At 49.0% G+C, this 17,510-nt stretch overlaps 1 long non-coding RNA gene across 2 annotated transcripts; it reads right to left on the bottom strand.

Annotated features, from left to right (window-relative positions):
- Positions 1 to 11,163: 11,163 nt before the first annotated feature.
- Positions 11,164 to 15,303, bottom strand: LOC104857718. 2 transcript variants are annotated; one of them, XR_778940.1, is made up of 4 exons: positions 15,187 to 15,303; positions 13,818 to 14,007; positions 11,930 to 12,216; positions 11,164 to 11,297 (listed from the first exon to the last, which is right to left on the bottom strand). It is a non-coding gene; the product is annotated as an uncharacterized LOC104857718 (long non-coding RNA). The 2 variants fall into 2 exon arrangements; XR_778939.1 differs by having other exon boundaries at positions 12,090 to 12,216.
- Between the last annotated feature and the right edge of the window lie 2,207 nt (positions 15,304 to 17,510).

Genomic DNA, 17,510 nt, shown 5'->3' with positions numbered 1-17,510 from the left:
GCAGCAGTGAGAAGGAGTAGAAGCCAAATTCAGACCCCAAGCCCCAGCCTATCACTGCCCCTCTGCCATGCTGCCCAGCCTGTCTCCGGGTGGGTACCAGAGCATGAAGATCAAAATCAAGAGTTTTCTCATCCCCGCTTATGCTGTATACGATGTTCATTCAGAGGGTTTCATTTTTTAATTTTTTGTTTTGTTTTGTTTTGTTTTTTGGTACCAGGGATCGAACTCAGGACCTTGTGCTTATGACGCAGGCAGCGGCACCACTAAGCTAAATCCCCAGGCCCATTTTGTTTTGATTTTTAAAATTGCACAACTGATTTGCTCAACTGTCTGGGTTAGGCTTGGCACCGCACCCGCCACACACACACCACGTGTGCCAGTCAGAAATTAGCTTGGTCCCAGAGCGGAACACATTCTCTTCCCTCCCCATGGTCGCAGAAAGAGCAGAGCCTGTGCCGGTGCGGACCCCAGCTCCAACCCCACTCACACATGCTGAGTCCTCTGTTCACATAAAACACCAAACTCAGAGGATTTTCTTTTTTCCACAAACAACATCTTCCCAAACTGGTGAGGAGGCAAAAATCGCTGAGAGTTTCCTGGGTTTGAGGAAGGCCAGAGAATCTATAAGCAAACACTCCAGCATACTGGGACTTAGGTTTCTGAGAAAAGCACGAAGGATTGGCCAATTGGAGGAAAGGCCCAGGTCAGACGTGACCACTCCCCAGGCAGGCTCCACTCTGAGTTCTCACAGAGCCTTTGGATAAGCTACTTCCACTCAGCGTCTGTCTCTGCTTCTCTAAAAGGAAGGGGAGTCCGAACCTCGCAACGCTCTAATTCTGAAGCCTGGGTTCCTAGAAAGGATGATAAACTCCAGAGTGTTTGTATTTAATGAAGTTTAACACCAGGTTATAAAATAGAAGAGCTTCCTGGGAGCGAGAGGCGTTGCCTAACCCAGCAGGATTGAACATGTTTTACTTTGCATTAATACATTCCCTCAGGGATGAGGACAAAAACCTAACATTATAAAAAAAGTCTTGAATATTTGCATACTGTGTATAGAATATTTGCATATAACACTCATATAAGACGAGACACTTATTTCTTAAGTGGGGGAGAGCTGATACCTCACTGAGAGCTTGCTCTGAAATAGGTCTTTACGTACACACAAGCCAAGGACTCTTCATTTTCATTGAATACCTGACGAGACAGGGCCACCCAGAGACCTGCCTAGAGTCACGTGGTAAAGTGTGGTGTTGACCTTGTTCTTTTCTTTTCTTTGCTCCTACAACTTCACTGTATCCAGCATATGAGACACACTTTACAGTCATGTCAAAGTAGGTGTAGATCAGCAGTTTTTATTCACAATTCTCTGTAGTGGGAGGGTTGGGGAAAGTGACCTCTGAGATCTATTTCACATTTTAATCTTAAATTTAAATTGCTTATTTAAATAGTACTTGCCAAACAAATTTTGTTTTTCTTTAACTTCTTTTTTTATTAGTCCATGTTGCAGTACATAATGATGCATTCTTCATGGGAAGTTGGTGTGTTTACATCACATATTTTCATTCTTTTTTCTTTTCTTCCCCACCCCTCCAGCCCCCTCCCTCCATCTCTTGGTTCCTTCCTTTTTGCAAAAGATCTCTCTCCCTATTTCCTAGAATCTTTCTTTTATTTTGAAACAGAACCTACCCAACAAGTAGTCCAGGGGAACTATGTTTCATGGTCAAATATTTTGGGGAAATATTACAAAGTGCATTTGAATCAAAGTCTTAACACAGCCTGCTATAACATCAAAGGCTCTGATAAGTTTTGCAGTTAAAGTTTGCATATTTGTTTAATCTATTTCCTAGATTTCTTAGGATTCTTCTGCACTTGTTGTCGGTAGTACTCATTGACATTTGGCGAAGTTACTTTGCTACTTAACACACCTTAGAAGGCACTAGAATAACTGGGAAGTTTGTGAAATTCCTCCATATTTTGCCTTACATCCCTCTCTTGTTGGACAGAGATGGGCAGCCACTCTCAGTAAGGGTCAAGGCCAGGAAGTAGGGACCGGGATCCAAAGCCCATTTAAGACTCAACAGGGCTCATCTGCCTTGAGGAACAACTCAGCCACAGCTCTTCACCTCCAGAGAGCTGACCCTTGAAAAACAGGAAGCTGGACACTTGCCCGTGTCCTTCCTCGAGAAGCCGGTTTTGCTGTGGCCTTGTCAGAAACCTCCATTCGGAAGTATTTCAATGCCCTCTGGATGTCTGCATGTAAATGTATTGATGGAAGAAGGAAAAGCCATTGTGTTAGCAGCACCCACGTGGTGACATCCTACAGTGCCTGTCCTTTATGGAGGGCCTTCCCTCAACTTCCCCTAGCTGATGCCAGACGTGCTCTGTGTTACAACCTAAATGTCAGTTCTTCACAGCATCCCTAACAACAGACCAGATCCGGTCCACACATCTGTGCCCATGACGACCTGAGCTGGCCTGAGAGCCATTCACAGTGCCTCAGAGCAGTATGTGTTTAAGTGGTTCTGTTAAACCTCTGATCCTCCCATGAGACCAAATGCTTTATTGGGACAGAAACCACGCCTGTTTGTTCCTATGGCAGGCCCAGCACAATTCCCATGGAGGTGGGTGGGATTAAGAAGGCAAGACCTCTGAGAGGCTGAGGCAGGAGGACCCAAAGTTCAAGCCCAGCCTGGGATGGCCATGTAGCTCAGTGGAAAAGCCCCAGGTTTAGTCTTGAATACAGAGGTTGGGGGAGGAGGAGGAGGAAGAAGAAGAAAAAGAAGAAGAGGAAGAAGAAGGAGGAAAAGAGGAAGAGGAGAAAGGGGAGGAGTGCAAGGAGGAGAACATGAGCGGAGAGCACAGAGAAATAAAGAGAGAGGAAGGGGAGGAAAGGAAAGAAAAGCTTTGTGTTCATCTCAGAGATGCGTAGAATCTGAATAGAAACATTTAACTCTTTAAACTGAATGAGTTTGTAGAGAACAATTACTTACGGTGAATGCAGTGGGTATAAATCTCTGGCTCTGTCTTTTCAAACTGCCTGAGTATGAGCATGATGTAGAGATGTGTTAGTTTCCATATTACAATCTAGAAATGGCGGTAGAGAGAAGGCAGGAACCCCTGAGGGAAACATGGCTCTTGTCCCCATTAAACCTGACACAGCCACTACACAGACACACGTGTGTGTACATATGCACAGTATTAACCAAATGATTCCGGATAAGAGTGTGCAAGGATAGACAGAGTTGGTATGTGTGAATTTACATATAAAGGGAAAAAGTATAATTTTAAGGCTTTGAATATATATCTTAACCCTCCCTTAGACGTTACGAGAAGTAGTTTCAATAAATGTAATTTGCCTTGTATAATTAACACATTGAGTGCTTTCAAAGTGCCCTCTTTGTCCTTTTTTTGTAGCTTTAAGCCATCCTTTGTCATGACATTTGTCACTTGCTGAAACAAGACCACTCTTCCATTTATATTACAGAGGTGGACCACACACACACCAGGGGTGGGGATGGGAAGCTAAGTATGCAGTCATAGAGTCTCCTCGCAGGCCTGACAGGAATACGAAGGTTAAAGCAGGTGTACACTGGCACCTTGCTTGGCACACAGTGCAGAAACCGCTGGTTGAAGCGGGGTGGGGCAGTTGGAGGCAACCCCGGACTATGAGCAAGGAAGCAGGGCAGAGCAGCCAGAAACTGTTCATTTTCCCCAGGGTTCCTGGGATTGTTTTGGTAATTACTCCAGCTTCTTCAACAGCTTGTGATTTGTCCAGTGCCAGGGAACCTGGATTTGCATTGTACAATGCATAATTCATATGGCACGGACAGCAATTATGAGCTAATTGAGGGGTGTAAAGAAAGGCTCCATTATGAGGAACATAAGGGATGTTCAGGGCAAAGATGCTCTTGAGTCCACGGAGGCTCATTCCCCTAATTCGGTTTTCCTTAAGATGACTCTAATTGTCTCCTGAAGGACACAGCAGTTCCTTTCTTGAGAGGGTTGGGGGCTGGGCAGAGGCAGGCCCTCCTGTTGGCAGAGGCCCTGAGAGGGTTTGGACCATGACTAGTGCCCTCTTGTGCTTAGCCTTCCTCTTTACCACACAGACAGGGTCAACTGGGTTGATGAGTAGAGGGATTCAGTATTACTGGGGCCACAATTTCCAAATCAAAAGTTAGGATTACTTCTTGAGGTGGAGAGATAGTCTGGAATTGGTGACATTTCCAACATGAAATCATCCCTGGAAGAGATTACAGCACAGCCCTTTAAATTGATCTCCCCTGGAAAATCTGGGAACTGGATTATTAAAGTACAAAGGACCCTTAACTGGTAGCCTCTTATATACCCATCTCAGTGACAGCCTTTGAAACATCCTCCTTACAAATTTGTCCCTCAGTTTCTCCACCTGCCAGAGAGGAAGGTGGGTGTGATGGCCTCCCCAGACCCTCTCTACTCCAATGTGTTCTTTCTGTGCGCCCACCTATCCCTCCAACCTGAGGTTCTAAACCACCCTAACACATCTGCCTTCAGTTTCTGGGATGAGTCCTTGGTGCCTGAGCACGCACAGGACACCTGTGGCTCGACTGCTGCATGCAGCAGAAAATCACTCTTTTCCATTGGCTTCCATGACAAACTTAGATGCATAGCTCAAAATACTGAATCAGATGCTTTTTGAAATAAAGATTTGCGCCCGCACCAGCTCTCTGTGGGGAGGTGGGGAAGGTTGGGTAGCTGTTTCTGGGCCTGGTTAGTACCTCACCTCTTTGGAACTCCTCAGGCCTCAGCATCCCTGCCCTTTTGAGGAATGTTAGCATGGCCATTTAGGACTTACCTTTTCTCTTCATCCTCAACCAAGGATTTCCACTGAAAAATGCTGATGTCCTCAGGAAGCCCTAGCGTATCTGCGTACTCCAACCATGTCTACTCAAGCTGAGCTGCAATACCACACCTCACCGGTAGAGGCCACTTCTGAGTGCCCAATGTAAGATTCAAAATAGGGCGGAAGAGGTTTTAACCACCATTTTGTCCAAATAGGCCTAACATATAATTCCAGGATTTTTTGTTTTGTTTTTCTAATGTGGAAACTGAAATTCTGTAAATTACTCTGCTTAAAAACAGAAGCATGCCATCTCTGACAGTCCTGCAGCTAGCTTGCCCAGCAGCTATGGAGTAATGAACACGGCTAGCTTATTCCAGGTGGAGAGAGTGTCATTCTCAGCCTATGGTGCTAACGCAGCTATTTATATGAGGAGCCCATGCGGATCTGAAGGTTGGGCTGTCATGTCTGTTTAAGCACTCGAGCCACCACTGCAGCTTATTTGAGACAACTTTCAAATGGGTTTCGGCCCAAGGTAATTGATCACCTGTGGGCTAAGGATTTCTTTCTTTTTCTTTTGTTCTTCAAATAGCTTTTTCCAACAATTTAAGAAATGCTTCTGTGTGTGTGTGTGTGTGTGAGAGAGAGAGAGAGAGAGAGAGAGAGAGAGAGAGAGAGAGAGCCTTAAAGAAAATGTGTATTCCCATACAAGGTCATGTTTTAGGAGTGTCAGGGTCACAGTCAGGCCATGCCAGACAAAGGAAACTCATTTGCCTGGAAGGATGAGAAGCAATACCTTCCCAGCTGACTTCCCATATCATTTTTTTCCCCACAATAAGCACAGGCAACAGCTCCAGAATGCACACTGTTTCCCTTAGATGCATCTAATTATACACATAGGATGTTGCAAAGAGCAAGAGGTTCTCTGCTTGGCCCCAGTTGGCTCCTTTGGGCCCAAGGATTGATGGCCTCTGCCAGCCTCATCCTGGTGAGACTATCCAGTCCCAGACTCCCATATTTAATCTTTATTTTTGAGTCCTTCTAAGTGAGAAGTCGCAATAAAACAAAATCGCCGTGTTACTCCAAGTTACACGTGGCCCGGCAACCGTGATTTCCTTCTTTCTGCCTTAGATTTGGAGCTTTTCGTGGAGAGTGAAGTCAGCTTCTGCCAAATGCAGTGAGACGAACAGGAACTCGTGATTTGGACTCTGCTCTCTGGGTTCCCAGCTGCTTTCCTTCAGTTTTTCAAACATGCTTCCTTAAACCTGCTGCTCTTCACAGCCTGGGCCTCAACCCAATTCCTTTCTGCTTTGGGGTCCAGGATCTGAGAGAAGAAAACCCAGGTCCTTCTCTTAGCGACCTTCTCTTGTAGGTATTAAAATAATTCCCATCTCCTTTCCCCCTTCCTCAGTCACACTGAACATCTGAATTGCAAAGTCAGCCATGGTCTTCTGAGGTCCTCAGCTTCTTGCTTTGAAATCAGTGAGTTCTTGATGCAAATAATTTAATTTCTACCCTAATCTACAACAAGTGTGTTCAGATCACTGAAACTATTGGTTCTAAAAAAGGGTCCCCAAACCTGTGGCTTCCAGGAACCTGTGACCAACGCCAGTTACTTAGCCCACTCCAGGCCCCTGCAGAATCAGGGACTCAGAGGATGGGGCCCGGTGCTCAGGGTTTTCACACATTTACCAGGTGCCTGGGACAAGAGCTCAAGGTTGAGAAGCTGGTCAAGATGGCTGGTCCTCAATGCGGCTGCACATTGGCACGCCAAGGGAACAGTTAAAGCCTGGTGACTTCCTATGTCTGAGGTGTGGCCTGAGCATGGATAATCCAATAGCCTGCCTGAGAGACTGCAGTGTGAGCTAAGGCTGAGAACTATGAATCGAGACCAAAGTGTCCCTCACATAGCCAGATGTCTTGCTGGTACCATATGACCTGCGGCCCAGTGATGGACAGAGGCAGGCCCAGACGGCACTGTGGCATCCATGTGAATGGACACTGAACAGGTTCTAGTGGACAGAAATGGTGGGAAATCGTCTCTTCCTGCTGTTGCAGGAAGAGGACCAGGAAAAACTCCCAGATTGCCCTGTACAGATGGGAATCATTCTATTTGCAGGGCGCTGGTGTATAGCTGGGCACAGAATAAAGCAGCATTGAGCTGATGTTAATTCATATTTGCAATTTCTAGATCTTGTTTTTAAATCTGTGATGATGTTTGTGTTCCCCATCTTATGTAAACTATAAGCAGAGTAAGTTTATTCCTAGCTTTGTAAAAATGTAACTAACATTCCAGGAGAATCATCTAAGTCAATAGTGGGGACCTGTGGGAATCTGCTGTTTGAAAAGAGTCCTCGGTTTGGGGAGTTATAACATCTTGGTTTCTGCATGATAGGTTTTGTACGTTCACACTCAGGCCTAGGGAGCCCCTCTTTGTATGTAGGGCTTTGGGGGTTGCCTGTCAGGGATCCTGGCAGGCCAAAAGCTCCCAGCCCATCTCAAAGGCACCTGTGGACTCTGCTCTGTGCCTTGCCTCTTGGGTTGAAGCAGAAGTTATCTTTGAGGGTTTCCAGACAATAATGAACTGCAATTTCAGGGGAAGAAAATCTTGTGAGTTTCTACGCAGAGCAAATCAGCCTCCCCTGTTTCTTGGAGGAGCTCTGTTTGAGTCTGTTACTGGGATCTTCTCTGGAAGCAAGAGATAGATTGCTACTTGTCTGCTATAATGTTATGCCCCTGAAAACAAAATAATGGGGAAGAAAGAAAAATATGGGGTGGCTTATTCACCACAATACGGGGAGTGTGTGAAGCCTACACTACCAGGGAGGTGGGTTTACCTGGAGGACATGTCACGCTGCTCTCCTTTCCTGTTCTTTGGCTTCTGTGGTCCCCGCAGCTTCCAACCTCTTACTGCACCTTCCCTTCCTAGGCAAATCTTACTCTTGCTTCCACAGCATCGATAATGTCAGGCCCAGGAAGAAAATTTCCAGGTCACTCCAGCCCAAGGAGATCTCTCCCTTTTCCTCACCCATTGCTTTATCCAGCCCTTACTACATTCATTACACACATTGATTGGGCCCCTGGGTATATGTAGGAAGGAACCCAAAGCCTCACTTACAGAGATTGAAGCAAATGGCTAGTTGTTCATTTTCTTCTATTACAAGGTGACCTCAGGGTAAGCTCAGAGAACATATCCCAAGGACTCTTGTGACCTTTCTAACCTCTTTGCAATTGCTGGTGATTAGATGGCCACCCAGGCTGCAGACAGCCCTGCATATGAAGCACAGAAGAGGCAGGCATGGGGCCATCCCAGGAAGTCCCATTCCCTAGGAAGCCAACTTCCCAGGAATGGCCAAGTCTCACTCAACCAATGGCACCCAAGTCGAGTGCCCAACCAGATCAGTTCTGATCCACACTTGTACCTCCGATGCCAGCAGTACAACCCAGATGACAAATCCTTCACCCTCACCAAGTCTTTTCCAGAAGCCCATCCTCTATCCTGCAAGTTGAAACAAAACTTTCAAATTTATGTTCCATTGTCCAAAACAACCCTGTGACCACTTGCGCCTACAAGGACAATTGGGCAAGTCAGTACTTTGATTTCCAGCGCATAAGGAAGAGATTGAGCGTACTTGATGGCCAGCTCATAAAGCTTATCTGTTCAACTACTGCCCCTGAGTTGGGAGGAAGAGACTGGCCAGGACAGCCTGGTCCTCTTGCCATGCACCTGTGGTCAGTACCCTTGGCCTCTTGATGACTGGCATGACCTACCGCTGTCAGTCACTGGGCATGCTGCCCTCCTCTCCCTACTTACCCTGGCTCCCTTCTACTCTGGTTTGTACAAGTGTTCCCCAAAGCCCCAGGTATTGGGCAGCTTTCCTGTTGTTATATAAAAAAAATACCTGCTATGTAAGGGCTGAACAAAACCTACAGTGAATTTCAGTTTTTAAAAATGCAATAAGAGACAAATTGCTATTAATCCCCCACTACAAACACACTCATCCCATCATTGTTGACATTTCTGAAGCAGTTCTGGAAGTCTTCTTTCGTGAATGTCTTTACAAGTTGTCATTTAAAAAAATAGGATGAATGCTGCTGTTTCATGCCATACAATGGAAAAGTAAAAACATTATGATGTGTCTTCATCTACCTTAGTCCATGGGTGGGGCAACGAGAGACTTCCGGCTCTTCCCCAAAGTCAGAGTAACGACACAGGGTAAATGTTTGGAATCGATTCAGGACATCAAGGCAGGCACAACGGCGCAACCAAAGACACTCACATACAGAACCTAAAAGAGGAAAGGTTTACTTTGGCTCAGTGACAGAATATGGTAGGAGAAAGCTGCCACCTCATGGTGCCAGGAAGCAGAGAGAGAGAAAGAGCCTGTGCTGGTGGCAGCCTCCTTCCTTCTTTCACATTCAGCCAGATGGCTCCCTTGGGTTAGCCCTGGGAGTAATTTGCCTGCATGACACAGCTTGTCAGTCATCAAGCCAGAATTCAAGGCTGGACTGAGACCATCACTAGAGTTCATTCTTTCAAAGGAAATCACAGCCTAGGCAAAGAATAAAGCAGGAGATGCCGGGAGTGGTGGTGCACTCCTGTAATCCCAGCACTTAGAAGGCTGAGGCAGGAGGATCACTGTGAGTTTGAGACCAACCTGGTCTACATAGTGAGTTCCAGGTCAGTCTCAAAAAACCAAAAAACAACAACAAAAGAATGAAGCAGGAGACATGGATTCACAGGCCCAAAGAGGGGAAATGACCTGCCCAAGGCTTTGTACCCAGAGGTCCACAATTCCTGGACCAGATTCATCTTCTGGCCTCCTACCATTTTCCCTTCCTCTATGCCCATGGGGACATTATGGGGGCAGCATGGGAGGATAGGAGCAGGATGCAGTAGAAAATCCAGTGGGTAGGGCTACAGTGTGCAGTATAACCGAAGCTCTGAAGGAGCTGTGGGACCTTGGAGGCCCTTCAACGCCCTGTACACAGCACCCCTCACTCTCCAAGGCAAGAGCCCTCTGCAGGTCCTGGAGGTCACGAGTGCTCAGGTGACTCCTGACCCATCTTCTGCAGGGAAAGCAGGACCAGGGGTGGGAGGGGATCTCTGCAACGGATCTGTGGCTCTGTGGTTTTTGGCAAAGCATCCAGCCTGTCTGTGCTCATTTTGCTCATTCAGGAAATGGGCACCATCATTCTTCTGCCTTGGGGCTCTGCTGTCCTGCTGGAGGCCCCTCTTTCCCACATGCCCCGTACTCAGCACAGGGATGCCTTTGTGGTGACCACAGGAGTGTAAGATCTTCCCAGGTGAACCTCTGGAAAGTCAGACCCCACTGGTCTTCAGTCCGTAGTGGGATGGGGGAATGGAATGGAAAATGACGGAAGGCCAGGTCTGGGCATCCAGCCCCCCTCCCAGGGCTCTTCCCATTCTGCTGTTACAAAACCTTGTGGTTATTACCTGCCCAGGGAGTCCTCCCCATCTTCTGTCTTCTGACCCCAACAAGCCAGCACCTGGCTGCCCACTTGCCTTGGCCTCTGGGCACAGATATCAGAAGGGTGGAACATCCCACAAGCTTTGGGGCAGGGGTTGGGGCACGCCGTGGGGCTGCACGTCCATGGGAGTTGTTTCCAGAGAGTCCAGGATTCTTGAGGATGAAGAACCCCTGCTGGGGAGGCCCAAGGAGGGTGACTGAATGCTTTGGGGTGCTATGGAGATAAGAATTGCCCGTGGTGGGAGCAGTAAGGTACTGCAAAGCAGAACTTCAAACCCTGCACATCCTCCAGACCTGTACACAGACTGTTGGTTCCCTGAAACAGGCTGGTGTTGACAGAGAGTGAATGCTCAAGGTCAAGATCAGCTAGAACGGTTTCCATGCTTTCTCGGAGCACTGACTGTGCTAATCTCTTATGATCCTCCAACTCTGTGGGCGGGGGAAGGGAAGGACTCACCAGTACCTTTAGGGGACCCTGTCTCTGGGCCAGCATTTGGGGGGCACTGATCTCACCAGCTTCTGGTCATCGGCCAGCTGGTTGCCGAGCCAAACTAACGAAGGCGTGTGTGCTAGTTCTCTGCCTTCATTTTCCCCTCTGGATAATGGGGGTGGTCTTCATGGTGGCTAAATGGAGCCCAGGAGCCTGGAGCAGAGCCCTTAATGAGGGCGGCTGGTGATGAAAGGCCCTCTTAAGCTTCAGCCACCATTATTGCGTGATGGAATAAATGTGGCCAGCCGAGGAGACGCGCACGAATAAATTTGAATAGCAAGACACAAATGCGGCCCTTAACTCTGACTCGCAAATAGAGTTTAATAAAGAGGTAAACTGAGACCGCTTTTATTTATTGCTGTGTAAATGTATTTAAAAAGGTATTGGCTTTCTGCAGCTGCAGAGGCCGGCTCCTCTGCAGCCTGGTGCTCTCGGGCCCGCCGCTGTTATTAGAGCCATAATGAATGAGCCGCTGTGACTGCACTCTTCAGAAGGGCTGCAGAGGTACAAGATTAATGAGACGGCAGCATTGAAAGGTACAGACGGCCCCTGTTTCCCAGCCGCAGTGCCATGTCTACAGCAGCACCTCTGGCTTTGTTTGCTCCACAGTGGCTGTGGGCTGCCACGAGGTGGAAATGTCCCCGGGATCCAAGCTCAGGGCTGCAGGCTGCCGTGTACAAATGTCCCCAGGATCTGGGATGAGGCTGGAAAGTGTGCATTTGCCCCTAGCTTGCATTCTGAGTCCTTGCACCTTCTCCTTGCGGGGGTCTCATTGGCCTTCCCCTACCCTGCCCTGGGGCAAGTTTTCCTGGCTTTTGCTCCACGCCTCCAGCCTGCAGTGGTCCCAGGTTCCCCTCCTTCTGCATAGGTCTTATTGCCACCCCATCACCTCCCACATACTCCTTTTTGGGGACACAGTTGGGATTCTCCAGGTGGACCCAGCAGCCAACTCCAGTGTTGGGGAGTCCAGTGTGAGGGAGTCCTCTGTGCTATAGGGCAATTTCTGGGGGCCGACTTGTGACATTTTTAGTGGCCTGGTAACACCAGGGGCCCACAGGGCAAGGGAGCCACCTAATAATGCAAATGTGATCTTGGGCAACAGTGAAAGGGTTTCCTGGGGAGACTTACTTTTGACTTCCCTGAGTTGGGAGATCCTGAATTGCTTATAGAAAGATTATTGGGGATTAGAACAAAGCAACCGTGCTATGTATTTCAGAACTCCCTGCAAGGAGGTGTTCAATCCATTTTATAGATGTGGATACAGAGCCCCAGAGGGTACAAGATACACCTGAAGTCACAAGGCTGGGTTAGAGACCACACTTGCTGGTGTTAACCCTCTCTGTGTGCTGGTGTCCTGATGTTCTCTTGGTTGACAGAGGACTTTCTCTCTTAGGGTTCATACAATCAGACTTGGCCTAGAAGAATAATAAAGAGCCGGGTGCCAGCTAAGGGCAGAGGACACTGCCCTCAGGAAACTGTGATAGGTACAGAGAAGGACCACAGGCAGCAGGAGTCTATGTGACCCAGCTGAGTCACTTTGCCTCTCTGAGCCTCAGTTTGCTCACCTGTCCAATGGGGCCAATACTGCCTCCTTCCTTGAAGCTTTGTCACTAGCAAATCAGAGACTGCACGTAAAATACTTAAAATCCCATGAGAAATTGCTGATGTATATTCAGTTAGAACAATCTGGGTGTGTAATCTGAGTCAATATGCAGCAAGGCCTCTCAACACATGTTCAGACTTCAAAGAAAGAGAAGTCCAGAGACCAGAGAAATAAGTTCTGGTATTTTATTGCATAGTAGGGTGACCACAGTTCACAATAATGTACTGTGCATTTCAGAGCAGCCAGAAGAGGGGTTTTGAATGCTCTACCCACAGAGAAATGATAAACGTATGAGGTGATGGATATGCTAATTACCCTGATCGGATCATAACACAGTGTGTACATAAACATCACATTTACTCCATAAAGATGAACAATTAAAATGCTTTTGAAAATAGAAATAGAAAAGTTGGGCTGCTTGTGATGGCCTGAGCTGAACCAGAGGAGGACATCCTGGGGAAGGGGTGGGAAGGCCAGGTGGGCCTGATGTTCCTCCCCTTCACTTCCCAGCAGGCACCTGTGGAGTAGCTCCCCACACGTGGTCTTGGGTTGGTGCAGGAGCCTCAGTGGCAGGGACCAAAGCAGCCCTGGCGAGTGTCTTCCTAAAGCTCACCATTGGGGACGTGTACAAGCGGGTCAGGAGTCGGCAAAGGCTACAGAGAAGTGGGGTAGGGGAGGCTGGGGACCAGGGATATTTCTGGAGTGACCTAGCAAGGTGGGAAGTGAGCCATGCTGAGATTCCCGTGGAGAACTTCCCTGGGAGCGGAAGCAGCCAGTCCAAAGGCCCTGTCTGCCACAGGGCATGTCCGGAGAATCTGAGGACAGTCGGCACAGGTGAAGTGGCATGGATAGAGGTGACACAGCTCAGCAGATCCAGGAAACCTTGGGCTCAAGGCCCTGGATGTCCGCCCTCCTGACTCAGCCCTGCTCTGACCGCAGCCGTGCACCCGAGGCACAGAGGCTTCTGCAGACGCCCAGTGGGTTGGCCTAAGCCAGGAGCAGACTGAGCACAGGGAACACTGTCCCATGCCCAGAGCACAGCACAGGGGGCTGGGAGAAGCAGAGGTCACTCGGCAACCACCCTCAGAGAAGGGGCCGAGGGATTCTAGCCTGATCCTGCAGGCTGCAGGTTGTCTTGGCTGCTTCTGCCCACCAAAGGTTTGCCAGAGGCAGGGAGGGCAGTTTGCGGGGGAACATAGCTTCAGGGGAGACAGGAGGACCTGGACAGGGCCGGGGAGAACAACACGCTACTGGGTGGAAAATCATACCAGAGGGAAGAGAAGGAGGGTGACAGGAGGATCTGGGGTCAGAGGCAGAAGAGCAAGCTGACCCAGCCAATGCCCAGGCCGGAGCCCACCTTCAGCTCCCTCCCTGGCCCTACATTAGTACTCATTAGCACGTCTTCTAACTTACCAAGAAATTCAATTTCCTACAAAATAACCAGCCATGTCCCAGGGGAGCCCGAAGTCCTATTCATCACAGCTGGGCTTTCCGAGGACCTCGCTGTCTGCTCCACGGATTTCCTCCTGCGGGGACGCTGGCCCGCCGTGGGAAGAGAGACTAATTGGCATCACAGTAGGCTGGGCATTTTTTTCCACTGGATCTGCAGTTTTTGAGTAAACAGGCATCAAATCAGCCGCCCTCCTGAGCCAAAGGAAAGTTTGCACACTCACATGTGGCTTGGATTAAGGGAGCAGTGCAGCCATCAAGGCATGTATGCGAAAAAACAAACATTTAGTGTGTCAGGGTTATGGATTTTTTTGTTTTGTTTTTGCTGGCCTTTTAAAAGGATGGCAGATATCAGTTTTTTTTTTAAAATTCCAAATAAAAACGTCACTGGCAATACTTCAGATACCACTTGACACTTGTCAGCGCCGACAAGCCACAGTGTGTGTGACTATGTGTGTCCAAACATGCCAAGGTGTGTGTGCAGGAGAGAATGGAAGACAGTACTCGCGCCTATGTAAACAATGGGTAAAATGTGTAAAGCAGTGGTGGACACGTGGCTGGGGGAGTTGCTGGTAAATCAGAGCATAGAGGTGTGTACGGGGACGTGTGAGCACATGAATGTGTGCGTGCACTTTTGGGTTCCATGGGAAGGCACTGGTGTGTGCATGAGTGGGTGTGAGTGTGGATGTGCCCATGTACGTGTGGGTGGGCAGACTGGGCCGGGTCTGTGTGGCCATCTGTATGCATGTGCACACGTGTGCAAGGGTGCCTCCCACAGACACGTGCACACCATTGCTCTGTCTCCTAGCAGCCCGCCTGTCACCTCCCTCTTGCATTCTTCAGCGGCTGGGCCCAAGGCTGTGGCCAAGAAAGCAATCAGGCCTCCCATTTGTATCCTGCCTGTCACCCCCGGAGGCTGTGGGCAAGCAAGGCCAGGCAAGGGGAGTGTGTCGGCCCTCCCTCCCCACACCTGAGGAGCCCTGGCCGGGCTGGGGGGCCACCCCAAGCTTTCACCACGTTCCCAATTCCTGGCACCTTCTGAGAGGCTGACGGAAAAGGTACCAGTTACCATGAGGAAGATTTTCCGCCAGAGCATTCCCATTCCCCACAAAAAGAACCTTCCGCATATTAGACACATTTTTCAATGTAATTATCCCCAGCCCACACACACAGCTTGGAGGATTAAAACATAAAATACAGTCTGCTCCCCACACATGAGACCAACACCACAACAGGCATCATAATAAATAAATGAAGTGGCCTCTCCTCCTCCCTCCCTCTCCTCCCCGACCTCCTCCTCTCCCCTATCTTCTCCTCCTCCCCCCTCCTCCACCTCTGCCTGGTGCTGGGCTTGTTTGCTTCTCGTCTTCTGGATCCCAGCCATCTCTCCACCCCCCTCCCAGCACAGCCCACAGTGGGCAGCAGCATCACCACAAGGGAAGTCGCCCCACGCTGCTGCCACCACTGTGGAACGAGGGCTTTGTTCGACAAGCCGCCCAGGGTTCCATTGGTTGCATCTGCCGCAGAGGGTTCACTGCGCTCAGTGCTGGCGGAAGGGCAGGGGTGGGGGCAGGAGGAGGGAGGCGCGTGGCAGATTTTATAAGCAAATGGCTTCGTGGATCATTGAAGGGACATTAGGAAGTGTCCCAGAGCACCTAAAACCAAACGCCTGGTTGCAAATGGATGGGAGAGCTTTTGCGTGGACCTGCAGCTCTGGAGCAGTGTGGGTTGCTAGGGAACAGCCCTGAGGATGTTTGTCTCCGGGCTGAGCAACCAGGATCCACTTGGGGCTTCCAGGACGACAGCCACTGCCAGATGCTGGTGCTAGCACCAGCAGGGGAGAGGGACCAAGAAAGCTGTGCAGCCCAGGCAGCCAGGGGCTGGACACTGGGCACCAGGTCCCCCAGTTGACTCCTCATAAGCCAAGCATGCACTGGGGATTAGGTTTGGAGGGCAGCCCATGCTGGTACCCAGCTTGGTACACAAAGCCTCGGCCACAGGTTTTGTCACGCTGATAAGGAGGTTCCAGGGTGCACCAGAGCTGGTAAGCTTGAGCTCAGTGCCCCTTGCCTGGGCACCCGCTCCTCCCCAGCCCCTTCTGCATTTTCTCTCCACCAGCCCAGCAGTAGGGTCTGTCTCTTGCTTGCTGCTGCTCTGCTGACCTGACTGCATGCTCCTGAGGAGTAAAGAAAGTAGATTCTTTGCCAGCACCAGTGCAGCACCTTTAATAATATGCATGTACCCACTAAATCGTGAAAGGTACGGGTGTGTTTCTCCTCTGTGCAGAGTAATTCTTTGTTTGGCAGGAGGGACCCAGTACAGTTCTCTTCACATCATTCTCTAGGCATGGGCTGTCCTAGGTTTCAGCTTGGGTACCAGGTTTGGTTAGGGTGCTGAGAAAATGATTTTTTCATGGTCTGGGTCAGCCCTGAGTAGAAGGAAGAGTTGTCCAATTTAGTTCTCATCCCATCTCTGCCACTCACGGTGCTGTCAGACAAGTCACTGACTCTAGTTGATCCTCGGTGTTCTTATCTGCAAAATGGGCTTAATGAGGATTAGATAAATTAGCAAAAAGTCCCACCCTCTGAAGCCTGGACCCCTAAGTGGGGGACTGTGTGTCCCACAGGCTACCTTCTGCCCCACCTATGCACCTACCTGGACTGTCCATCCAGATCTGGGCCATACCTTATCCTGCTGGGGAGGTGATGGCTGTTGATTTAGACTTTTAAGGAATGTGTGGCTGTTTTCACTGCCTCGTTGGTACCCAGAGGCTGGCTGCTGAGACCAGAGGTACCTCCCCTAGCAGCACAGGTCTGAGCCTTTGCTCTATTTACTTGCTCGGGGGACAGTGGCACCAAAGCTGGGATGGGCATGACTGCCCCCACCCCAGCACTGCCCAGAAGAAAAGAATATAGAGTCATTGTGTCCCTTCTTCCAAGTCTCTCTGCTATCTGTCTGGGCTAATTATCAGTGAAGTACTTGCTATGTTCCTTCTCTGGGACTGGTGTGGAGAGCCACTCAGAAACACTGAGTGAATGGATAGATACCCTTAGCCATAATGGCATCAAGGTCTCTCGGTCAACCTCAGAGGTGAGTGTTAGCCCACTCTCCAGGTTAAAATCCAAGGAATTGGCATGCATTGTCTGCAGGAGGGCTGCTAGGGCTCAACTCTGAGCTGCAGTGAGCCTTGGGTTCCTATCACTTCCATGGATGTCCTCTCATCCCACTGGCCTGTTTTTCTGGCACCAAAGTGACAGAAGAGGTCAGGGAATGTAGCTTAAGGATACCCTGATTTTCTTTTGCACAATGTATTCTTTTCTTTATTCCCACTAAAGGAATAAAGGTCAGAATATGGTTTCCCAGGAAAATTTGACAATTTGGACTTCCTTAAAATAAAAATTTCTACTTAACAGAAGATACCATGAAGAGCCTGAAGAGGCAAACCACAGGACAGGTAAAAGCATTGGAAGGAAATGAATCAAACAGAGGAATTCTACCCACATACATAAAGAACATCTCCAAATGAACAAGCAGTGAGAGCCCACAGAGAAATAGGCAACAGTGTGAAATAAACACATCACAAAACAGTATATCCAGTAAGTATAAGAGCCTCAACTTCAACAGTCTTTAAAGAAATGCACATTTAGGGCCAGGGAT

This window comes from Fukomys damarensis, unplaced genomic scaffold, assembly GCF_012274545.1.
Source record: "Fukomys damarensis isolate Sample0158 unplaced genomic scaffold, DMR_v1.0_HiC HiC_scaffold_20, whole genome shotgun sequence".
Taxonomy (NCBI): Eukaryota; Metazoa; Chordata; class Mammalia; order Rodentia; family Bathyergidae; genus Fukomys; species Fukomys damarensis.
The sequence above is the reverse complement of the archived record's forward strand: the minus strand, read 5'-3'. Positions and strand labels throughout refer to the sequence as shown.